At 42.3% G+C, this 26,907-nt stretch overlaps 1 long non-coding RNA gene across 1 annotated transcript in view; it reads left to right on the forward strand.

Moving 5' to 3' along the window:
• Positions 1–22,936, forward strand: part of LOC136624659 (uncharacterized) — a 58,324-nt gene extending 35,388 nt beyond the window's left edge. The window contains exon 3 of the long non-coding RNA XR_010792374.1: positions 22,918–22,936. This is a non-coding gene — a long non-coding RNA (uncharacterized lncRNA). The remainder of the gene's footprint in view (positions 1–22,917) is intronic.
• Positions 22,937–26,907: the final 3,971 nt, after the last annotated feature.

Genomic DNA, 26,907 nt, shown 5'->3' on the forward strand with positions numbered 1-26,907 from the left:
ACTTCAGCGTTTAATACAGCATACAATAGCTTCAGTAAATAAGAAATATAGAATGTCTCAGTCACTCAGCAAGCTTTTTTCACATAATTTGTCAAAGATAGCGCTCATTCACAATCTCATCTCAATAGAATCATGTACTTTATAAAATTATAGCACTCACCTCGGTGTTTTTCAGCTGATGTATGTATGTTTGTCAAACTTTTTTTGTCTGTGCATCTGCATGTACTGGGACACCTTCAATAGGGGGTGACGGAGCAGACTTGAGAGCATGGATGGATGAGAGTTAGTGACCCGTGTTCGGGCTGTGGTGAGTGTGTGATGCAGGTAATGACTGGGGATAGAAAGTTCCTCCCCATGCATGGGACTTTGCTTGGTTGAGATGTGGACGTGTAGACTGTTAAGCTGAAATGAAGTTCTGAAAAAAGACGCACGGAGCCAATATCGAAGGGGTGGAGCTAGATGATGTAATAGTACGTAATGTTTCATCCCTCTTCTCGACAAGGGAGGGGGTGAGGAGCTTGAGCAGCTAGTAAAAAGTTTTTGTTTTGTTTTTTCTCCTGTCTCAGATTTGATAAGACATTGCAGGCAGGAACAGACTAATAAGGAATTCACTTAAAGGAATATCACATTTCCAATATTAGTAGATGTTTTGTAGATTATTCTGCCCCGGTGTAACTCATGTCTCTGTTTGGTGCTAACATTTTACAGGCCTTATCTGCATCCATCAAATCTTTTTACAATGTTATACTACCTTGAAACCGGGTACTATTGTTCCAATTGCGTACCCGGGTTCAAAGGGGGGGAGGAGAAGGCATAGGTGATCTAGGTATTGCAAATCAGCCATTTTTAAATTTTTTGCAAGCCATTTTTAAATTTTTAAATTTTTTGCAACAAGATTCTGATCTTTTTCAAATAGAATAGCAGCCTGATTGTCTAGCAGTGATGCAACAAGAAAATTTAAGTTTTAAAAAGTTACTGAAAGCCCTTGTTAATAATGCATATTTTGAGTTGTTTTTTATAGATGGTACCCAGGGTGATTGACAACTCCACTCCGGTTATGCAGTCGTAACACAACATGACACGGTAAAAGCAGAACCTCTGCCTCCGCATGTCGCAGTACAAGAAGCGGAACTAAAGGCACTCACTGAGGCGTGTAGAGTGGAGGAAGGTAAGACGGCAAACATTTACACTGACTCCCGGTATGCATTTGGCATAGCTCATGATTACGGCCCAAAATGGAAGGCCAGACAGTTTTTTACCTCAGCAGGACAGCCAATTGAAGAATGATGCAGCGGTGCAGTCTCATGGAGACCCTACTTCTACCTGACAAGGTGGAAAGCTCACACCAATTCCTACACCGGAGAAGCAAGAGGCAATGCCATCACAGGCCACACAGCAAAGGCAGCGGCCCTCAAGCCGTGGAAGAAAAGAAGAAAAGAAGAATTTGATAATAACTTTGGACTTTGATAAAAATTTGGACTTTGATATGCTAAAGACTTTACAGTTACAAGCCAGCAAGGAAGAAAAAGACAAATGGACTAAAAAGGGACGGCGTATGGTGAACAGTCAACAGAACTTGCTTACCATGGTCCCTGTGCCTCATGATGGCCCAGCTGATGCACGGAAAGACACACCTCTCGAAGCAGCAATGATGTCGACGCTTGAACGAGGACGGGTGGCTCCTTGGTTTTCTGTAGCTGCTGCATCATTTGTCCAATTTTGCATGATCTTTGCCGTAAGCAACAGGGCAGAAGTAAATTTGCCACATAACACTTGCCGAGACCACTCTGCCCATTTCAGGGATTGCAAATTGGTTACACTCAGCTCCCACTTGTTGGGAAGCATGAATATGTGCTTGTTGTTGTTGATGTCTTTTCAGGTTGGAGACCTACTCTGTTACCAAAGTAAATAATAAGCAGGTAACCGCACAGAAGCTCATGAATGAGGTAATCTGCAGATACGGGGCACCGGAAGTGATTGAGTCAAACAAAGGTACACACTTTACAGGTGAAATAATGCAACACATCATGTCTGCTTTGGGTATATTTCAGGCTTTTCACATACCCTACCATCCGCGGAGTAGTGGGAAAGTAGATACAAAAGGCAATGAAGGAAATGGGCAAATTTTGAATTGAGTGTCTTCTATTAGTTTTTTTCCCGGAGGGTACATGCCACAGTATCAGAGTTTGGGGAATGATTTTCTTGTTAATTTTGTCATAGGCCTCTCCAAGGAATTGTCAATAATGCATTTTGCAGTCTCTGCTTTTCTCCCAGGTCCTACAGATGAGTGTCACAATCTGAAACCAGGTGACAGGGTCTATGTGAAAAAGTTTGAGCGAGAAACCCAGTTTAAAAGTCCTTACCAGATGTTGCTCACCACCCCAACTGCAGTCAAGCTCGAAGGAAAGCCCACTTGGATCCACACTTCGCACTGAAAAAAATCATGATCCTGCATATCCTTTACATGCTATAATGTGGTACAATTCCTCTAACACACACCTTTGACTACTGTACACTAGCCCCCTGTTTCAGAACAAATTAATACAATCAAATGTGCAATATGAAGACTACACTGAGGGTGAGAATTTGACGCTCCAGGTGACAGGTTTGATCCACATGTATACATAGATGCAATAGGAGTGCCAAGGGGGGTGCCAGATGAATTCAATTCTAGAGATCAGGTTAAAGCAGGTTTTGAGTCCTTATTTGCTATTGTCACTGTTAATAATAATGTAGATTGGATGAATTATATCTATTACAATCAGCAGAGGTTTGTAAACTACACTAGAGATGCTTTTGCAAGGGTTAGCTGACCAGTTAGGGCCCACTGCATCCATGGCGTTCCAAAATAGAGTAGCCCTGGATATGATTTTAGCAGAAAGAGGTGGGGTATGTAATTTCCTGTATGTGTTATTATCCCTTTGATCAAAGAGTATGAGTAAGGGACTGGACAATGTGACACCAACGTTTCCCTTGTTTGAAAAAGATGAAGAGCCAGTTCCGATAATGCCAACCACGTACGTTACCAGAAGAATGGAGAAATGTACTAGTACTGCGCCGCCCCGGTCTCATAAGATGGACTGTCAGTGGAATTCCCATTTGCCTAGGGAAAGTGCAGAAGACCTTAGGTTCCGGCGAGGGCACACCCTGCGGGGTGTTAACTCGTACAGATAGAGGGTATGGATGCCCGGAAATAAGCCCAGGGAATCCATGGCCTCCTTCTGAGGTGAGGTAGGGATCCCTCCCTTTTAGGAGTAGGGACTTACGGGCAGTGGAGAAACCCTGACGCAAGGGAGAGACGACCGAGGAAGAGTGCAAGGTCTGGTACTTGATCTCCATATAAGTTTTTTAGGGGGGTTTGTGAGGGTATATGTATATATTGCCATATGTTCTTTATACTTTTATACCTATATGCAAGTTCTATTCAATTCCAAATGAAAAAAACTTATATGTCGCCTTACATCAGATATGCCAAAGGCCTTGCCAGGCGAAGACAAAATGTATTTTAAAACACAGCAAAGAAGAATGTCCAAAGGAACCAGACGAAGGATGAAGGTTAAAGTGGAGAGATATGGAGAATGCATGCTTGGCCGTTTTCTTAGAATTGAGTGGGTGATTCTTTGCACTGGAGTTAATTGAATACGTGATTTTCTGTACATAAGCCAGAGGCGCCGTAGCAAGATAACGACTGTTTTCACTGTCTCAGGCCGGAAATCCGGACTTCCCATATATGGTTATGAGCCCATCACCCCTTGCTGGTGATGAGACAAAGGGTATAAGATCTCATGTAATCTGTAATAAAGCACAGCGAGAGCCATGTCCCGTGTGAGAAACTATACCAGACCTCCGTGTGGTGTTTTCTTCTTATCGCCGGCAGCGGGGCAAGTGGGGTGGGCCTGATTGGTGCTGTACTTAGAATATTTTACCCTGACACACTGACTGCAATGGAAGCTGTCCGCGCGTACACCCGCGGCAAATAGAGCATGCCGCAGGTGAGGTCGGGTGATTTCACGGTGCAGAATTCCGCGGTGGAATTCCGCACCGTTAGCATTGAGCTATTAGGTTCAATAGAACCTAATAGCTGCGGGCAACACAGCGGATTTCCGCCGCGTAATACGCGGCAGAAATCCGTCCGTGGGAAGGAGCCCTTAGGGTCATAAGAGTTCCAGAGTTTAGCAGAAGGGCTTCTTATAGCCACTAATAATATCCCCCTATGACAATAAACATGCACACCTGACTACCATATTTAGTTAGCAGTTAAAGGAGGCAAATGGAGCTCTGAGCCCTAATAGTAATGTTACTAAAACCAGTTTAATCATCTTATATGCCATATACAATGTACTGCCTTTGACATCCACCCACTCTCTCCTCTGTTTGCATTGGTGCCATGAATGATGAAACTGGACTGCTATGTTGTGGAACCGAGTTGTCTTCAGCGACAAATCCAGGTTTAGTTTGGGCGCTGATGATCACCATGTTTATGTCTGGAGACCAAAGGGTGAGCGCCTCAATCCTGCCTTTGCTGTGGATTGGCACACTGCCTCCTGCTGGTGTGATGGTCTGGGGGACCATCGCATACAGCAGTCAGTCACCCCTAGTAGTGATAAGAGGGACAATGACAGCTCAGCTCATGTGTTCAGGACATCCAGCAGCCACATGTGTTCCTCTCTTAGCAGGGATTCCAAGAGACATTTTCTAGCAGGATAATGCTCAGCCACACACAGCAAGGATGTCACAGGAATGTCTCACAACATTGTCACATTTCTATGGCTGCCTGGTCGGCAGATTTATCGCCACTACAATATGTATGGGACCATCTGGGATGACAACTTCAACAGCCTATCAGTTTGCATGATCTAGAGACTAAGTTACAACAAATGGGGCAATATGTCACAGGATACTATACGGAATCTGTATGCCTCCATGCCCGCCCATATCACATCTTGTATCCAAGCTAGAGGTGGTAAAACATGGTACTAGAGCCTCCATGCCTGCCCATATCAAATTTTGTATCCAAGCTAGAGGCGGTAAAACGGGGTATTAGAGCCTCCATGCCCACTCGTATCACATCTTGCATCCAAATTAGAGGCGGCCCAACAGGGTGGTAGAGCCTACATGCACCGCCCATATCACATCTTGTATCAAAGCTAGACGCGGTACAACAGGGTACTAGAGCCTCCATGCCCACTTATATCACATCTTGTATCCAAGCTAGAGGCAGTACAACAGGGTACTAGAGCTTCCATGCCCACCTGTATCACATCTTGCATCCAAACTAGAGGTGGCCCATCAGGGTACTAGAGCCTCCCTTCCAGTGTTCAGATTTACGCAATAAATTATCCTATTGCTCCGATATTGTAATCACTTACTTATATCAATGTTACAATCACAGAGAAAGTTTAATTTGATTCCGACAACCCTTTCTAAGGGAGACATTATTTTTTTACAATGAGTATATCATAAAAGTTACATTGTTCGAGATATACTTTCTTTTCATGCTGTTCGGAGGGCTTGATGGACATGATTGTTGGAGACCCTAAGACCTTAATTACACTGACAGATGATCGCTCAAAGACGGTTTGAGTGCCAGTTTTGATCGATCATCTTTGTATAATCTATAGTAGCTAAGTAGCTACTAAAGAGCTACGCAGGCAGAGTAGGACACTGCCGCTATCACTCGGTGAACAATACAGCTGTTCTGCATAAGCAAACAGCTGTATTGTTTTTCGTGATTATAACCAGCATCCCACTGTGAACTACCAGCGGGATACGGGCTGTAAGAATCCTATCAGCGCTGCCGACTGTGATAACAGCCTGCACCGCTGATAAGAGTTCATCACTCAATTCAAGAAAACTACAATTGAGCGAGGAACAGCTCGTGCACGCAAACTGCACGATGTCTTCGCATTTAGACCCAACAATTCTCGCTCAAAAGACGGCTTTGAGCGAGAATCGTTGGGTCTAAATGGGCTCTAAGTGGTGGAGGCACCTGAGCAATTGTCCAATTTGTATAATCCCTCCTTGTGTAACATGTTAGCACTTTGCCCTCCCCATTGAGATCAATTTCTCCTGCAAGGTCTATAGTCTACAGACACATTAGATCAGTATTCCACAAAGAAAATAAAACTTCTTACCTACCTGATTTCCTAGATATAGGGTCCCAACCAAAGTGCTTTCCCAGGGGCCTCCAGCAACCTTGATTCCTGCCATGATTTTTTAAATTGATGTTCCTAATAGTAATACCCATTGCTTCTAAATGGATGATAAACCCACAGCCCTTGAAAATGACTATTTCATCTCAAGAAGACAGACAATTAAACTTGGGAAATGTGTGAATAAGCCGCATCCCTGACAGTGCAGGCTGATTTATAGATGCTAGTACTAACCTGCAACTGCTATGAAGCCCTATAATAAAAGCAATGGGTGAGTCATCCTTTGATAAGCACATATTGTTTACATGCAGCATATACAATGTAAAATGCAAATGAGATTACAGGCATAATATTAGCATAACTCACTTATCCACGTCAGCCCATTTATCCAGTAATTACTGATCCTTGAACAAATTAGAAACAAATTGAAAGGTTTGTCATATCTTTCACATCCCTGCACAGTTTTGTGGCTGTATCTTTTCTGTTTTATATGCTTTTCTAACCTGTGGTGATTTTATTAAATAATTGCCTATTATTCAAAGTGCTGTGTGTTGCCAGTAGGGGGCGTTTCATCTGAAGTACCCTCCTATGCTAGCTGTATATAAAATATATTCAGGTCTTCTCTATAAATTTTCTGAACTAATTCAATTGAGTACAATTCATCAAATCTTTGAAGATAAGGGATAGGGAGAAACTCTACAAAGATGCATGCGGCAGTTCCAGCATGCAAGACCATTAATTCCAGCCATAAAATGGAAAAAAATCTATATAGAAAAGGTAACAAATATACCACTCTGTGTTAAAGCTTGAATGTAATGTAACTGTGCAGCTGGGGGCTTGTAATCTTTCTTGCCTGTGCCAATCCTTTGGTATGATGAAAGTTGAAGCACAAGCTTACCCTAGGGCAACAAAAAACAATTTGGTCATGACCCCCACGAATAAAGTATAAAACTTAACCTTTAATTATAATATTACAATCTTTACATGCATCTGAAAGATTAAAACTACAAGATCCCTACTGGCTAGGTATTAGCTTATAATATATACCCAACTGTTGCTGTTTATTGCACCGTTTCCTATACCAACAGGCAGTAGAATGCCAATTATGGTTCTCGTGCAATGATCACGTCTGCAGATTGGGATCCCAATATCAGAAGAGTAATTGGCAATTGGTCTTGACCTAAAACCTAAATCGACCCTTCCCCCCCCCCCCCCCCCCCCCCCCCCCACACACACATGTTACACCCAAGCAGGATAGGATAGGGTTATAACTGTCCTATCTGGTGTAAATGGCCAGATGAAGATGCCGGTCCAGCGTGTTGCCTTGTGTCAACAAACGTGCTGCTGTTTAATACACTACTGGTCCTCCATTCAACGCGCATGGTTTAATTCTTGACTGCTCTTGTTTACTATAAGACTGAGTTTCTTCAGAGAAGACTCCTATTTTCAACCAACATCTGTGGAGCTAATTACCCCTGGCCAGAGGCCGGTTTCACATCTGCATCGGACCCTCCGGATGGAGGGTTCTTCACAGAACCGTCTCAAAATAATGCAGGACAACCCCATGATAGTCAATGGAGTCCGACCAGTGCTGTTCAGTTCCGTCCACAGACAAAACCATTCGGGTGTTGGGATTCCCCTTTCCTGCTCCCTGAACAGAGCAGGAAAGCGGAATTCCCAGTCCTGGTGTGAAAACACCCTAAGCCATTTATTGACTGTGGTAATTCTATTTCTGTGAGGGTATATGTATATATTGTCATATGTTTTTTGTGCTTTTATACCTGTATGCAAGTTCTATGCAATGCTATAATGCAAAAAACTTAATATGTAGCCTTAAAAATCATATCAGATATGCCAAGGCTTTGCAAGGCAGAGAGATATGTGTCCAGGGACTGAGTGATGGTGAAGGAGGACTGGATACAAAGACCGCGTGCTTGGCTGATTTCCCAGAAGCGCCTTATCTAGATAGCGACTGCTTATATGACTAACACTGCCTCAGGCGGAACTGCGGACATCACATATATGGTTATGCGGTGGATTTGTCTCATGATTTTTAGGCAGCTCAAGAGGAACCATAACCAGACCTTCGTGTGTGGTTGTTTTTTCTTTACCGCCGGCAACGGGGCATTGGGGTGGACCTGATTGATGCTGTAAGTGGTGTTACCCTGAGATTTCTAGTTCACAATATTAAGGATACCCTATTCATCAGATACAGACTGAATTATAGCATTGATCCAAAGGTAATAAACATTTTTAATTATATCCAAATAATAGTGTTGTATGTTATTGCCATATTATTCTTTATCATACACGCAGTAAAGCATTGCTTGTTCAACTGCACTGGTATAAAGCTTCTCCATGAATGGTGTCATATTCTGCACCTGCAACCCATTTCAAGTACAGAATTATACACCATGTTTAGGGTTATTGCAAATGACCTTTCTGATTTGAGACCCTTATAACCCATGTTTACTGACACTGATACATGAATTTGATATCAATGGAAACAGAAACCTAAAAAATGTTGTTACATAATATCAAAAATGTTTTCCCCATCAGAGGTGTTCAATGTGAGCCACCTTTATCACTCAACACACAAGCCTGTAGTCAAGTTTCCGCCATACACGTTTTAGCGTATCATGATTGATTGATGCAATGGCTTCAGGGATGTGTACTCACAGATCACGTGTGGTGGCTGGTAGGGGTGGCATGTAGACTCTATCTTTTATACTCCCCCAGAGAAAAAAGTCACAGAGTGTAAGGTCCAGAAACATGGTAGCCAAGGAACAAGTTCACTATTGTTGCGGCCCGCACGACCAATCCATCTGCTTGGTAGTAGCCTTTTGAGCTCACGTCCAACTTCATTATGAAAATGAGGGATCGAGGGGTGGGTACCCCATCCTGTTCCACCTGTGATGGAAGCCATATCTGTAGTGTCCAGGTATGAAATCATCGGGATTGTTTCCTCATGGAGAGAGAAGGAGTTGTACACTTTCCTACAGGTTATAGCGCACAACACATTCATCTTGGAGGAGTCTCACATATGTTCCACGTAGCCATGTGGGTACCGCTTGTAACAACAAATACAGCTCCTATTGATTTCAGTGAGACCCCAGCCTGCAATTACAAGTGCCAGGGGTCAGAGTAGCAGCTTACACTCCAACCACAGTGTATTGGTGGCACTGTCAGTTGGCACACAATTAGCTGATTAGTCGGGGCCCTGAGCACCAGATCCCAGCCAATCAACTATTAATGACCTATCACGAGGATAGGTCATCAATAGCATTATCGCTGGAAAACTCCTTTTAATGTTTTCATCTTGTGCCATTTGCCTGCATGCTGTGCCAAAGTAGCTACTGTACATATGGGGCAGATATAGCAGTGTGGGGCACAGGGAAGCAAAAGGCAATGCAAGCATGTTGGGGAAATAAGAAATGGAACATGGAATCAGTGGTACATTCCCTTGAACTTTACACACAGTTTAGAATAGAATTGCGTCACAATTTAGAACACTTCATCAACTCTGCCACTTCCACAGATATGAAGTCACCTAGCTGCACTGCAACCGGTTTAGTTACATACAGTTTCCTGAACGTTCTTCGGCTTTTTTGAAATATACATACTCTCCGTTTCCCAATAGTTCTCAAGCCTTCTCTCAATACACATTTGTTAGTTACTAGCAGGCCCCACGTGGATCCTTTTGGAACTCTATATGTTAAACAATTGTTGAACTCTCACAGTTCTCATGGCCAAGGGCCGTTTCACCCAATTCAGCAACATAGCGGAAGTGACCAGAGATACCTCAGCTAACAATGGCTGACAGTTTGGCACCCAATACCAGATGGGAGGCTCTAGGAACTTCTTCCATAGCTCACACAACTCTGGTCCAAAACTCTCACACAGGCTTCTAGTGCCTTCACAGCCAACTTTGGTCTGCCCACACATACTGCTCAGACTCCTCACCACCATGGCACTCCACAAAAACAACCAGCTGCTGTAGAAGTTGATGACTACACATTTTCAATAACTCAACTTGGCTCTCCTTGCACGTACACCCCACTTTTATACCTCACTCAGCACCACCCCGCAGGACATAAAGTGTTCTCTAATTGATGCAGGCCATTAAACAAAGCAGGCACCTTATTAGATGATCTTATAAATAGAAGAACTACAGTTCTACAATTATTTGGCTTTTGCTTTTACTGCACCCACCATGCGGCAGAAAATTTATTCTGTGGGTCAGTACGATTACAGCAATATCAAATTTATGTTTTACTACTTTTGCCCATTACCATTTCACTGAGAAATGTATATAATTACTGCTTGTTTCACAGCACTTGACATAATCATTTTGAAGGTCTAGACTTTTTAGACTATTATCAATAAAAGTCATGTTTTAAGTTTCACATTTTTCAGTGATTGTGTAGTTTTGTACATTAAAACAGTTAACAAAATGCTGCCATGTTCTGAGACCCATAACTTTTTTATTTTTCCATTGATGGAGTTGTCTGACAGCTTGATTTCTTGCAATGTGAACTTTGTTTCTTATTTGCACCATTTACATGTTTAGCCTATGTATTAGGCGCGTGTTTCTTGTGTGCATAGTATGATTGCTTTTTGGGAGGTGAGGTAACCAAAAAACAGCAATACTGGCACAGTATTTTTTACAATAATATAGAGTCTAATAAACTTCCTTGCAAGCCGCCATTGCAACCCATTGGCACCCCATGATCTGAAGGAAATTCCCTGCCTCTGTCTAACCACTTAGATGCTGTATCTGCTATCATAAAATTACTTCTGGTCACTGTTTGCGTGACACAGATTACTGCCACTGCGAACTTCATTTATGTATTTTTTGGTTTACTGTGTGTTTGTAAGGGTAAGTAATGCTCGCTCTTCCCCTTATAGTGCAGCGGCTGCACTAGGCTTCGACACCCCGGGCCGAAGACTCAGCCGGGCAGAGGGGGAAAGCAGTGAAGGCACTCAGAGTGCCAGTTGTAAGCCCAGCTTCACTGCCAGAGAGCAGCATCAGGGAGTGGGGAGAAAAAGTATTGTTGAGAAGCACTAGTCAGCGTGAGGATGGAGTCTCCATCCAGCAGCGACATAGTGGGGACACGGCTAGGGTGTCACTGGCCAGTTCAGCCTTAATGTAGGGAACTCCGTCACCAATGAAGCAGCAATGATGCGACTAGTGCGTCAGCACTGTGGAGAAACAGTCCTTTGGTAGGGCTAGTGTGAGAGGAAGGGAGGTCCTGCCTATTTCCTTCAGGAACGAGCCCGAAGGTTTTCATAAAGTGCTTTCAGAGGTGCCATATGAAAGAACTAAAGCTGTGCTACAGGGGTGAACACAACAGTGTGTGCATGAAAGAAGCCTTAATGTCACAGTGGTTGGGAGAGACACAACAGCAGCCAGGAGCTGCTGAAGTGGCGGAGGCCGTTGTCTGCTGATGTAGCACTGTCCCAAAACTGGGGAGTAGTGAGGGATTAATGAACACGCCCTGATGACTAAGGACCAATGGCAGAGGAACAAAAGGACTCTGGTAGTCAGATGTCAAAGTTGGAGCCCAAGAGAAAGCAGAATAACTGTGATCCCAACCTGGAGGGGCAGTTGGAACGTTAGTATGAGGAGGAGCAGCACACGTGTTCAAGGTCATACCTCCTGCCTCGAGATGTGAGTGGGGCCCCCAACATTAGCTGTACACAGCGTTAAGAACTTCTGCAGTTAGTAAGGCCTGCTGAGTGTTAGGACAGAGACAAGTATTTTGGTGTGAGTTGAGCCTGGGGTTTTAGAGACACTGTTAAACTATGCCTAAAGTGCATTTTGGAGCTACTGCAACATTGGGAATTGAGTGTTAATCTTGTGTGATGACATTTAACCCATTGTAGTTATAATGTAATGTTCAGAGAGGAAGCATAGGAACTGCTGATTAATCATGTGTTCGTGATGCAACGTTGCAGCAAGACTACTGTATTTGGAGAGAAAAATTGGTATCGTATGTGAGACCCCACGATTAATGACATCTACAATGACGTGCATCTTGGTGTGAGGACATGGTTCCTACTGGGCAGAGGAGATCGAGTTACTGGAAGTGAGGACAGTGTCAGACTCAGGTTCGGAAGGCCAGAGTAATTTACAGATGTCTTGCTGCTACCAAATACAAGTGTAAAGTATTGCTAATGCTTATAGTGGATGTGAGGGCGCAACAAACGTCTGATGCATCAACAAGAACGTATGCTGTAGCATGGTAGACCTGAGTTGAATTGGTAAATGAACATCAATGACATTAGGCGTCTTCTGAATAAAGACACAGCTCTAACGAGGAGGTATAGGTGGAGGCTAGAGATAGTGAAGTGGGTATTGTACACATGCAGCAAATACCTGAAGTTCGGTCAGGTGACTTGTTGCCGCCAGGTTCGATAGATGATTTAAAGACGATTTACCGAAATATTATTTGTAATGCTGTGCAATGTTTTATGCAACATTCAATTACAAGTGCCGTCATCCCTTATCACCCTGCATCTCGGCTCCTTTTGCAAAGAGCTTTGGCAGATTTGTCGACAGCAGCCTATGCAAATTGTGGTACACGGATGAGGTCTCCTCAAACCTTGGTAAATAGAGGCGCACTGGTCCTCATGCCTAGCAGGGCTTTCAATGGACAACATCATTGTGGCACTTTTCTATGTATGGCACTTGGGTGATAAAAAAACACACACATTTCAATCCCTTGACCAAAAGAAGAAACGGCGTGTCAGTAAACCCCGACTCTATTCACTAATCTTATGTCGTAGGAGCCCTTTATGACCAATTGCTCTTGCTGAAACAATACAAGACTAACTGCTAGAACATCAGCACCCAAACAACATTACAGATTTCCTTTTAGCTATTTACCCATAAGAAGTTATAAGACATATAATTGAAGGACTTGAAGAAAGAAGGTTCAAAGTCCACTTTTACTGAAAATTGATCATTTTAATTTGAAAGTTTCAAAACTCGTCAAGCCCAACGTATACAATGAACAAGAATACTGAACACAGTAATACATGCATGAAACATTTCTAAAGCTGAAAATATGACTGAAAATTATATAAGAAAAAGAAAAACTTTTATCTTTCCCTTATTCATTATCTGGAACATTGCCCGATGGTTGTGGCAAATTGTTATAGTAATCATGGTATTCCAATAGCACAAAAGTCTGCAAATCGTTGTTCTTCCAACAACGGTATTTTCTTCTCTGGATTGGATTATGATCAATTTTAATTTATCTGCTTTCACCAAGACATTCTACAGCATTAACCCTTTCCAATCCCCTGTCTGACCTCTGAAGACATGATTTAAGGCTGTACAGCTCCAATGTTGGAAGTCGTCCGTTGGGGTTCTTATACTGTATATTGCCAGCCTCTCTGCTGTCAGAGCCTATCCACTGTGTCACCTCGTGCAGTATTGGCTTTAGCCAGCAGATAGCGGTTTTGTATAACAGTAAAAGAGTATGCCCCCTAGGAAAACCAGGCTACAAATTGGATTGGAAAGGGTTAATCTTCAAAATGGCAGGTTCTGTGCAAAAACACAAAAAAGTGGACTCTGATCATCCTTTCACTGAGCCCTTCAATGGTACTAAATAATAATCTCAATAACAAGATGTGAAGCTCAAGAAAGGTAGGTGTATGCTCACCTTATTGGTCCAACATAAAAGTGGTCATCCTTTGGAAGACAGATTAGACAGAAAGTATAAAGTCCAAATAGCAAAGTTGGGTCTGTATTCCTTTTCCAAAAACTGAAAATGTAATATATAATAATCACCTAAAATATATTTCCCTTTTGTACAGAAGCACTATGAAATCCATTACATCCAAACCTGTGATTTAGTGCACGTTGAAAGAGACGTCCTCTAACTAAATATTGCATTTAAATGCCTGCATGAGTCACTCAGCTGTCCCACTCGTATAAAGGACACGTCTCTGGGCAACGCATACCTTGCCATTCTCCGCTGTAGGAGAGAAGGCAGAGAAGAAGTCAAAAGCACTGAGATTTTAGAAAAGCAAGTGACAGCTGATGTGTCGGAATAGGGACAATATTAAATAGGTGCGAACACAAATTATAGAGATACGACACCATTGAAATGCATGAAAAGCTTTATCCTGCAGAGTGTATTCACGGGTGTCCAGTTCTTATATAGATGTGATAAGTATAAAATAGGAATTGTACACCTATGAAAAATAAATGCTATTTGCCAATACAAGGTTCAGAGAAGTAGATGATTATCTGATGAGGCAATGTACAGTAAATAAATGGTATATCCATGCAAATGGGAAAATGGCAGTGTATATAAATGATGTGGACCTTCTTGCACATGCTATCCAATGAAACAACAAAAGAAATAACAGGATCAGCCCAAAACTACCTTAAGTGAATCCCCCATAAATATGCATATTCAACTATGCAATTTTGTTTACTGGCATAAGGAGAGAAGTATTAGCTGCTGCCAAACACCTCTAGAGCTGCTTATCTCCTCGGGAAACAAAGAACCGGGCATGTTAAAATCTAGCATACCTGTTCCTTGTTTTCCTTCCAACGGCCGACAGGATTGCCAATCGCCCATAAACTCGCAGTCTGTAGACGTAGAGGACTTTGGCCAGTGGTTACAATAAAACAAAAGCTATACATCCATGATGTTTTCGAAGCTGGAGGAGCTTGTACAGGTTATTATGATTGTACAGTATATCATAGTATACGGAGTCAATGTGCATTAGTATTCTGAGCTGTAGCTATACAATATACTACATATAATCTTTTTGACTTATTTTTGCTTTTTCTTATTCACCAGTAGCACTTTTGGCTTCCCTGATTTACTTGTCTACAACAAAACAGGAGATTGAGAACCTTGCCGGCAGACTCTAAGAACAGTCATATGGCTCCAAGACACATTAGATTGTCGGGAAATCCCAGATTAACAGTCCTGAGTCCTAAAAGAGGACAACAGAATAAAGCATGTCTCTTCGCTGTCCTCATGGAGCAGTGAATGAGAAAGCTTTTCTAGGCTATTATGATTAGAACATCTAGAAGCATGCATCTTGATAAAGTACATCCTAGGCTGTTTAATACATAACCAGTATAATTATTTCTTCATGCAAAAGAATTGAGGTGTTGCAGGGAGCACTACAAAGGAACAGCGGTGCAATAGTGTGTGGGGATAGAGGGAATGATAGTGGGCACTGAACTGAGGAATCAGAGCCTGTCCGCTGTCAGGAGAACAGAAGGAGAGATTGTGCTTCAGAGCCATGGCTGGACACTCGACAGGACACCCAAGAGTTTATTAGTAGCAATGTGTAAGTGAGGCTGGCCTCAGCAAAACTGCGTAGTGTGCACATTACAGCCAAAAAGGCTAGCCAGCAGTCTTGCTTCAAACAAGGACAAAGACATTTGTAGGCAGTTGTGTGATCGCTACAGATTCTGTGCTGGAGCATAAGAGACTGGATTCTAAAAGTAGCATTAAAGGGGTTGTCCAGTTGCAAATGATTGATGGCCTATTCTTAGGACAGACCATCAAAAGTAGAGTGGTGCTCGTCTGCTGCCCAGGAGTCCTCCTGATGAGCTGTACACCACGCTGGTATGTGCATGCACTGAGCTGATTTCTGCAAAAAGTAGACAGCTCCATTCTCACTGCAGTGGCCAGGCTTGGTATTACAGGCATAGTTTCCATTCACTTCAGGGGGAACTTTAGCTGCAATACCAAGCTTGGTCACTGCAGCAAGAACAAAGCCTACAGAAATCAGCTAATTGCACAAGAACACCAACCCAATGAACTGCTGATCAGCAGGGGTTCTTGGCAGCAAAACCCAGCTGAACCCTTTTAAGCAAAGCTGCGTATGAGATTTTATAAACCTAGTTATTAGAGTTCATTCAACCTGCCTTCCTGATTTACGGCATTGTAGGATGTGAAGGATTAACCCCTTTTTGAGATAAACTGTGTATTACACTTCGTGGTTAGTATTTCTTTTTTCTTTAATATGACTAATTCTCATATAGTATTGTTGATAACACTCTGCCAGTATTATTCTGCATTGTGCATAAAGTAATATTGATCCTAGGATTTAGTTAACCGTAGTTAGTGTTAGTAAAAAAATCTACGATACAAGTTGGTACAAGTTAAACTGATTACTTGTTATTATAACATTATCCACTTTTACTGCTTTGTTCATAAATGAATATTGTATTGTAACTCCTTCTGCTGCACCGTATCCTGAATCTACGTCACAATATTACCACCTGCAACAGTTGTTTTACCAAAACTACAGAATTAATTTATAAAAATACAACCTTTTTGCCAAATGACAGATACTGAGTAATGACTAACAGTTACCATGACCATTAGGATGCCAATAGATCCATCAAATAGCAATCCAATAGCTTTCTTTAGGAAAGCAGGAATAAATGAAATATGGTGGATAAGAGGGTGCTAATTTCTAAAAGATATATATAATATTAGGCCGGGCTCACACCAGCGTTTGGTATTACGCTGCATTATACACATAGCACTTTACCGCTATGTGAGCCGGCGGTGAGCAGGCGTATCACCACGTATCACAGCGATTTTTCACTGCGCATGACAGCGTATCTCACACATTATGTCATGTGCAGTCTTCCTGGTTTCCTTTTTTCTTCCAATTTCCTACATACGCGATGTAATTGTGTATGCACAGTGTTTATTACACGCCCATAGAGAACAATAGGGCATTCTTTTTTACGCGATTATTATATGCAAGTGTGAATGGATCCATATAATTTTATGGACTCTATTCACTATGTATTACGCGTGTGTATATCACATGCGTAATATGCAATGGAATAACGCTTGTGTGAGCTTGCCCTTATATTTTTTTTAACCCAAGTTTATTATTTTAACTTGTTTTTGCTTTTCACACATTTTCCAAATCAGACAGAAAATAACAAGTCCTTTATTATAGTTCTTCTCTTGTTATACAAGAAAAGAACAGTGATAAAGCTCCCAGCCAGGAGGGATTGCAAGAATGATTTAAGTCAATACCCATTTATCACTTTCACATATTGCATCCTGAGATACAACTCTGCCCTACGATCCAGTATATTTCTCAAGGAAAAAAGATGTCTACATGTCAGCAGCAACTTCAATAATGTCAGTGCAGGTATATATACTGCATACAGTTCAGATATTCTGCATCTATATCTCTTTACTTTTATTCATTTTATATCCCAAAGAGTAGAGAAAACAGCAGTGCATGGAAATGAATGCCGACATTACACAGCAGCGCCAATTATAGGTGATATATATGGTTTTATATTCAGAAGACTCAAATATCACAACATATGAAGTCCTCGCACTTGCTTATTTTTATCTGTTTTCGAGGACTGGGTGAGAAAAGCTGTAAGATTTTTCATTCTCCATTTTACCTGGTAACCTGCTCTTCCTAGCTGTTTCTCTGTCTCTCCTTTAGCACATATTATTATTTCTATCACAGGAATGTAAGGCCATTTTTCAAGGTCATTTACTGAAGTCTCATGAGAAACAGCTTCAATCGGCATGAGAAAAGTGCTCCCTCTAGACTCTATGGGGCACTTACTGAGTTTATAATAACCAATGACCCTAAATGAATTATAAATTTATAATAAATCATAATTATTACAAGTGAGTTGCATTCTAGCCTTGTTTCCAAAGTCTTTAAATATCTCTTCCTATATACTTCCTATCACAATACTGTGTTTGATTTGTAAGCTTCCTTGTGCTCAAGCATAAACACTTAATCTAGCCACCCGAAAACATACAAAGTAGTGAATATTTTGCTAACAAATTTGGCGCTCAACGTGAAGCATGACCAGAATATCTCACTCCAGATCTCAGGGAAGAATTCAGTGATTTTCTTTTCTCCGGGAAGGACAGACAGAGTGCTCTATAAATAACAGGTAAGAAACTTCATTTCTTACAAAATTATCTGTACTTCCCTGAGACTGTGATTGCCCCTCTTCGCTGGCCAAAGAGGGCACTACTGTCGTTCTTTGAGATCCGTGTCAAAGAATCCAACAGACAGTATATTTTTAGGTAAGAAATCTGAATGTAAATAGTGAACTGGTGTGTGTGTAGTGTCAACCTGTCACAAAAGGAAATTTTTGTGCATTATCGTCCGGACCCTGTAAATGTCCATGATCTTCAGGCTACCACAAAGGCTACAGCAGAAATTGAATGAATCTCGGAGTTAGAGATGGAGGTGCTTGGTAAAAATAATTGTGTATATTGCTGTTTAAAGGTAAGAAAAGTTTGCTGCATCATCAATATTGTTCATCATGGTTTAATGTGTACTAAATCTATGTTATATGTTGTTTTACAAATAGTTTAAAAAGTTTGTGTCTTTGGTTTCTTTTGTCCGTCAAGAGAGGTTGGAAGCATCATTCTACCAGGTGGTAAGGGGGATGGTTTGTTCTTTGTTCAACCAGGGAGATAGAGACATCTCTCTGACCCCTCCCTTTGACATTCCTGAGGAGGGGGCCAAGTGCACTGAATTGTGCTCATTGTCCAAAAAGTAATTTGCCAGATCCAGATGGGAGTTGTAGTAATGCAAAATTGTTTACATAAGAGGTTGTACAAATTGTGTGTGTAGTGTGGTGATCGCTAGTGGGCTATACAGTTATTTTTATTTGCTGGTCAAAGGAAAGATTTCCCTACCGCACATTTCCGCAAAGTACTGTGTGTCCACATTAAAGATGTATACACATTCGACATTCGTTGTGGTATGCATACCTATTCATTGTGGTAAAGGGCTGGCTTAAGAGTTGTTCACCTGCTTATAGTAGGCCAAATGAACTGTTAAAGAGATAAATATCTCTGAGGACAGGACTGTGCTGTAAGGGCAGGTCGTGGAATGCTCAACGATAGTTATGGGAAACTCACAGGGAAATCGTTGGGGGCAGGGCAGAGGCGTAACTTGAAGCTCCCGGGCCCCGATGCAAAACTTGTAACAGGGCCCCCAACTATAATGCTTTACTCATAGTACTGGGTTCCCTATATGGAGAAGAGAGGCCTTATGGGCCCCCTAAGGCACCTGGGCCTGGGTGCAACCGCATCCCCTGCACCCTCTATAGTTACGCCCCTGGGGCAGGGTGTTATTCAGAAAACTGCTAGATAGATTGTTGAAGAGCGTGAAAGCAGTGTGGTTGTTAAAGGATGCCAAGCAATGTTAAAAAGAGCTGGTGTGAATCCAGAAGGATGCTTGGACAGTTCTGCAAGTGGGAATTGGCCATGTGTTGGCTTCTGAGGATCGTCAACAGCATTTGGTGACCAATAGGGGGCAGACATGTCAAACCACATAAGACTTTCTTACCTATGTCTGTACACTGTCGTCCGTACCTTGTAATTACAGACTCAGTTTCTACTTGTAAAGCCATGCTTTTTAGTCTAAGTAAGAATGAATAACTGTTTGTGTAGTGAGGATTTACAGTTTGAAAGCATATTAAGGGAAATACAGTAGATGGAAAGTAAAATGTATAACAGATTGTGATGGAAAAAACTGAAGTGAATTAAAGTGTCTCAGCAAGTGTGTGCAAAAGGTTACAAGAAAGTGGAATTGAAAAAATGTTTATGTACAGTGATTTAAAAGTTGTCTCTGCAATCTGAATTGAAAACGTGTTTTTTTGCTGAACAAGAGAATTACAATGTAATACTTGATTCTGCCCATAAGTACAGTGGATCTGTTTTGTGATTTTGTTTGTGTGTGTGTGTGTGTGTGTGAGTGTCAATGGCCTCTGTATGTGTTATATGTGCACTGCTGGACTGTTAGACTTAGGTGTTTAAAAGGCACTTAAACAGGGAGCCAACCAACAAGGGGTGGAACTAGGTGATGTAAGGAAAGTGAGGGAAAAAAAGAGACGTGTTTGTTATAAACATTAGAGATGAGCTAGCATGCTCGGATAAGTCAGTTACTCAAGCGAGCCTCGCTCTTCTCAAGTAACTGCATTCTTGTCCGAGCGTGCAAGGGGGAGCGCCGGGGGTGAGCAAGGGGCGGCGGGTGGTAGTGGGGGGGGGAGAGAGATCCCTCTCACTCTCTTCCCAGCTACCCACCGCTATCCCTCGTCACTCCCCCCCCCCCCCCGAACACGCTCAGACAAGAATGCAGTTACTCGAGAAGAGCGAGGCTCGCTCGAGTAATTGACCTATCTGAGCGTGCTTGCTTATCTCTAATAAATATATATGTTCTAGATGCGTACAGCATAAGTACACAATTTATTCAAAATATTGGGTTCCAGTTATTTGAATACTATTGGAGTATGATGCTAAAATAGATAATTATGTACTTGACAAACCTGATGAGTGCATTGCAAACAGAATAAAGTATAGAACAAAAATTGACGTAAAGGGTATCATATTTCCAATGGGGGCAGATTTATGATGTCAGAGACCTGCCCAGTAAACCTCTTAGGATAGATATACTTACAGTGATACAAGCAGAAATTCAATATACCTGAAACGTTGTTAGAGTTACTAGGTCTTTAATGAACCAGCAGTTACCCACCATTTGTGCAGTTCTTTTGGTTATAGATTGTGAATTCTTCCCTCTATCTGCAACAAGCTTTTGTGCAGGTACATGAGGTGTTATGGTCTTTCCTGCAGGCATGGGAATACTGCATGCTCAATGCTTAAAAATCCTTCAGCTACCGGACTCACTAAGTATGGGACCGCCCTGCTAGCATACCACCCTCACATCACGATAGTTATGAATACAGCTTCATTTCGTCTGCTTAATTTGGCAAGGGGGGGACAGGGGTGGCAGGGGCAGACCATGACATTGAATTTCAAGCATGTGATTGTCTAGAATTAATAGATGTGAAACTAGGGATTTTGAAAATGTTGTTTAAACTCCCATTCCTAATGCAGATATCAACTGGAGTTTCAAAATTTTCTGCCCCACACATAAGATTCTAACACAATTCCTAGTCAGCAACATTGAACCTGTAAATCTGATTGGGGCAGATGTGCTACAAGCCTTGCAAGCCATTATCCACTTCTCATCCAACAGTACTGTTACCCTCGGTTCTGAGGTGGATGAACAGTTATTTTGTTTGAAAGCTTTTGTCTTCCTCAAAAAAGCTAATAAGTCCATGCCCCCTGCAGATATAGCTCAGTTTACTCAGGTCCCACAGATGCTATGGGCGACTAGCAAGACAAATATTGGGAAGCTTCCGGTCCCACCTGTCTTGGTCCAGCTGAAAGAAGGGCCTGTGCTTCTTTACACACCTCAGTACCCACTGAGCCCCGTACAAGAGGCAGCCATTGAAGTACCAATTCATGACTTACTACAGACCGGGGCCATAAAAGAAACTACGTTGACTCTTGCTATATTACGTTTGCTTGGATTCAAAAGGGTAGAAAAGGATGCAGTAACCATTGAGCAGCTTGAAAATACTCTGTATTTTAAATAACTAGAGCCCACAGAACAACAAGATGCCCTATATTAACATTATTGCACTGCTTTTATGACTCAGAAAACTGTTGGATTTGAGCATCTTAAAAATGGACCAATTGCTAATGCAGATCTTGAGTTTTTTGTAGATTGTTCCAGATATCATGAAGATGGACAAGCAAAAAAGGTTATGCAGTGATAACCAATATTAGTAATTGTAGGAAATAAACAGTCCCTTCCTGGGAAACCTGCTCAGGAGGCTGAAGTTGATGGCACTTGCTACAATATGTAGACTGGCTGAAGATAAGACTTAATGTCTGCACCGACTTGAGGTACTCTCTTGGAATTGTATTCAATTTCACACCCTTGTGGCGAAGTGAAAATTTTGTTGGACCATCAAGTAAACCAATCCAGAATACAGAAGCAGTGTGTTTGTTGTATAAAGCTTTAGCTTTTCCCAAACAGGTAGTTGTCATCAAGGTCCAGGCACATACAAAGGAAGTAATTCCTGAGGCTCTAAAGAAACAGAGAGTAGATGCATCAGCCGACTCCCCTTGACTGAGGTAATGGCTGTTAACCTGGTTAAACCCAAAGCAAGTGTGGATATCTGTATGTTGTTTAAATGGAAGGAACAGGCCTCAAAGGGTACAAAAAGGAAGAGTGGCTAATGAGAAGAGCGGACAGAACACTGACTGGGTCTGTACCTCCCCTGTGCGCTCTACTCCATGATGTTTCACCTGTGCCATGAGCTGTCCCATCAATCCAAGGAGGTAATGTGTGGTATAGTATCTTCTGCTTGGCTTGCCCCACAGTTCAACACTGCTGTGACTCAGTTTGTACAGGGCTGCATGGTATGCACCCATCACAACCCAGGCCCATTGGTCAAGGTACCTCCTCGCTGTTACTTCAAGACCAGGCTATGTGTTTCAGCAACTGCAGAAATGCTATCTTTTCTGCACTGCAGATTGACTGATACAGCCACCAGAGGTAGCATCGACCTCTTCCCACATTAGCTAGAGGTGTGGCTTGTAAAATAAAATAAATAAAAATTCCAGTGGCAAAGCTACAGATAAGAGATGGTCAAATGAAGTAATTTGTATATATATGGTGCACCAGAAGTCATAGAAAATAATAAAGGTACACATTTTATTAGCCCTCTACTCAGTCAGACCTGTGCCTAATCATAAGACTGAGTTGAGCCCCCATGACGTTTTGTTTGGTAGGGCCCCTGTAACAGGCCCATATTTTCTCTAGTCCCAGCATAAGGATCTCACTTCGTACATAAGTGCTTTATATCAGGAGTTAACTGTCACTCATAAATGTGTATTGTTTTTGATTTCAGATCCAGACTGAAAAGAGAAGTTGCAAAGTTTTGCTTTTAGTTGACTGGGTTGTCCTCAAAAGGGCATATCGGAAAAAAAGTTTGCTGGACCCTATCAGATCCAGTTGACGACTGCCATTTCAGTCAGATTGGAAGGAAGAGACAACTGGATACACGCTAGATGCTGCAAGAGACTTTTCGCTCCTGAACCAGAAAAGAAATTGTCACTATTGTTATGTGCTGCCATACACACACAGAATCAATAATGTGTCGAAAGTTGATTGGTCAATAAGTTTGTTAAAAATCATGAAGTTCCTGTAGCATTTGATGATGCAGGAAACTGAATAATTGTGGACTCATGCCCATACAGGGTTCTCCTCTAGAACGTTTGTGTCTATACCCCTCACTGTGGATGAGATCAGGTCATGGTTTAATAAAATTCTAGGTACCCATGTGTTGTAGCAAAAAAAAATCCAGAGCACAACTTCCTGCATAATGGTTGGAGCATGGCTTGGTGATTTCTGGTTAGTTCTTAATTGCTCATGGACTGGGGATCATTATGCCATCTCATTTGCCCAGGAAAATGCCACTATGGACTGTTATTCCTCCTTGATAAAATGTGCATGTGTAGGGGCTCCAAATTATGGGACAATTCTGTTTCTGAAACATACCCTCTTATCAGGATTGCAAGGAGATACCTAATAAGCATGTACAACTTTGTCACACTTAGGTATTCTCTTGCATCAAACACCTAGTTACAATTTAGAGCACAAAGGGAAACCTGTCAGCTGGATAATACCTGTGAGAGACCTCCCACACTGTTAAGTAATACTGAAGTAATAGCTCTAAGAGCATCAATAATGCAGAGTCGGGGGTACTAGCAATAACTAATGGCAGGTAATAAGGTCCTGTATATGTAGAGTGTGCTGCCCATCCATGCCTTTATATGTAGAACATTATTAATATATGAACATGCCTTTAGATCATAAAATGTGATATGTATAGATGGGTCTTCATATGCACAGTGCAGTAAGTATATGCCATATCACAATATGTAGATGCTGCAGTGAGGAATGAGTAATGCATAGCTGAAGGAAGTTACTGTAGGAATGTCATTAATAAACATGTTTATTGTTTAGAAGTTATAGAGATAGATAGTGAGATAGTGTCATAGGCCAAAGCTAGTAGGACTGTAAATAACAGGGCAATGTCATAGTTGCTGGAATATACCTGGGCAGTTATGGTATGGTTAAGGCCTCATGTCCACGGGCAAAAGAAGAATTAAAATCCGCAGCGGATTTTAACTATTCTCCCGCGCGCGGATCCGCACCCCATAGGGATGCATTGACCACCCGCGGGTAGATAAAATACCCGCGGATGGTCAATAAAAGTGATTTTAAAAAAATGGAGCATGAAAAAATCTGGACCATGCTCCATTTTCATGCGGGTCTCCCGCGGGGACGGCTCCCGCGGGCTTCTATTGAAGCCTATGGAAGCCGTCCGGATCCGCGGGAGACCTAAAATATGAATTTAAAAGAATTTACTCATCCGGAGCGGACCGGGAAGGTCTTCTCTTCCTCACGGCTGGATCTTTCTTGCTTCGGCTCGGCGGATGTGCCCGGCGCATGCGCGCGGCACGTCGGCGACGTGCCGGCGACGTGCCGCAGCCGTGACGAGTTCATCCGCCGGCCGAAAAAGAAGATCCGGCCGTGAGGAAGAGAAGACTTTCCCGAACCGCTCCGGATGGGTAAATTCTTTTAAATTCCTATTTTCAGCGCTCATGTCCGCGGGGCAGGAGGGACCCGCTGCAGATTCTCCATGTAGAATCCGTAGCGGGCCTGATTTTCCCCGTGGACATGAGGCCTAATAGGAAATAGTTGCTAGAATATACTCGAGCAGCTAATAGATGTGTGTGAAGACAAGTCTGGGGTTCGCCGGCTGGGGACAACACGTAGCAGAGTAGGGGTATAATGAAGGCCTACCCTCCGGGAGCCATTGGGTTCCATACCTCTCTACAGTAGGGTACATGCTGGCCCAGACCACATCTCACAGTGACTATTGCTCCAAACAATAACTGTAATCTTTATTGCTGACCGTACAGTGGACTTAGACTTCAGCCAACTAAAGACTTAGCATAGGCAGCGATAGATCAGAAAAGCAAACCGATGTGACCATGGGCTCTGATGTACAAAGTTTCTCTTTCTCTCTAAGACCAACAGAACTAGTGTGATTTTCTCTCCAGCAACTTTCTATTCAACTAAACATAGTACAAGAACCCGTAACTCCACTTGCGTCTTACACTGTCTACTAACTTCTGAGTTCTGGATAAAAACCTACGGGATTGTATCTTTATCTGGGCCAGATCTCGGGGGAACATCCGGTCACAGCAGCGCTGCTTCTCCTGCTCCCTCTCACTGTTCTTAAAGAAACAAACCATTATAACTTATTAGCACAACAATTATGAATATTAACGTACACTGCCCCCCCCCCATATATGTGCCAGGATGTAGTTGCTAAAATATACCTGGGCAACTACTGTACAGTAGGTGTAACGCTGTGCAGATATATGACATATATGTGTAGAGTGTGTGGTGATGATGCTTAATGGTGTAATACAGAGATTATAATAGTATCTGTCATGACCAGTGCAGAAGGGTGTGTGAAGCCCCAAACCTAGTCATAGTAACAATTAGTGAATGCCTTGCAAGCCGTCACTGTGTTGGACAGAGCTTGTGTGTGTACGTAAGCGAATCACAAGACACGTCATACCCCGAAGAGTATAGACTGAGTAAGGTATAAAATGCAAGGCATGGCACACATAAGAGAAAGCTTCATTGCAGATGTCATGTTCTATGAAGCTGGTGTTGCGCTGCAGCAGAAGAACACAATAGAGTGTAAGGGAGCAACGTTAGAAGCCTGTGTGAGAGGTTGGGAACCGCCTGTCTGGAACAGAGGGGCCTGAGGGAATATTTCAAGAAACAGGAGAATGTTCTAGAATCTGAGAGTAACTAAAGGGCCTAAATGTATCAGAGTGACTAAACATTTTTGTAATGGTATAATTGAAAATTTCAATGCAACTTGTACTGAGGATTGCAACAGAGTTGCTGGAGTGTTTGGAACCATGAAGCAATGTTCTAAAGAAAGCATAATGTCATGAATAAGAGAGCGGAGACCCGACAGATCCCGCCTCTATCATCGATTTGTTAAAGATCAATTGTTCTGAGCACCTCACCGCTATCACCACGTGTCATGGCAGATTGTGAGTGTGGATTCGCCAGACTATAGGTGGATTTGTAACCAACTTTCATGGGGTCCTTGCAGACCAAAAGCACAAATCACCCTCTGATCCAACCTAACGCACTTAAGCAAGCTACAATGCTGCTCACATACACACACTGCAACCATCAGCTGTTCCGGGAAGCTTGGAACCAGACTATGAGTTATAAGCACAATTTTTGGAGTTTATGGTTCATTTTAAAACAAACAAGGCTTGACTAATAAATTGCAGATTTATTCTGAAAAAAGACTAGCAGTGCATATATATATATATATATATATATATATATATACACACAAAGGATATACAAAAGGGTTGTTGCACGGGAGTATAAGGGTATACAGGTATACACAACATGATAGTATTTTAAAATAAAACAAGGGAAAAAGTATACCAGAATTGGGGTGTCCGGCCCAAGATTCTGATCTGTGCAAAGTCACTGAAGCAATGGGAGCAGCCTTACACCAAAGCAAATCTCTGAAGTCTGACAATAGGGGTCTGTGGAGCCCCAAATTATAAAGGATCCCTCAGGACACACCTTCCCCACCTCCTCTGATGTCATTCAGGAGGGTTGGGGTGGGGCCATGCATCCCTTGTAGAAAAATCATAATTCCCCATTTCAGCCATATCTCTGCATGAGATATTTCAATCGGGAATATGGGCCGGCATATTTCTGGACATGATTTTTACTATTCAGTGATATCAAGCATGACACATAAATTAGCAGGCAACGG

The sequence above is a fragment of the Eleutherodactylus coqui genome, chromosome 4, assembly GCF_035609145.1.
Source record: "Eleutherodactylus coqui strain aEleCoq1 chromosome 4, aEleCoq1.hap1, whole genome shotgun sequence".
Classification (NCBI taxonomy): domain Eukaryota; kingdom Metazoa; phylum Chordata; class Amphibia; order Anura; family Eleutherodactylidae; genus Eleutherodactylus; species Eleutherodactylus coqui.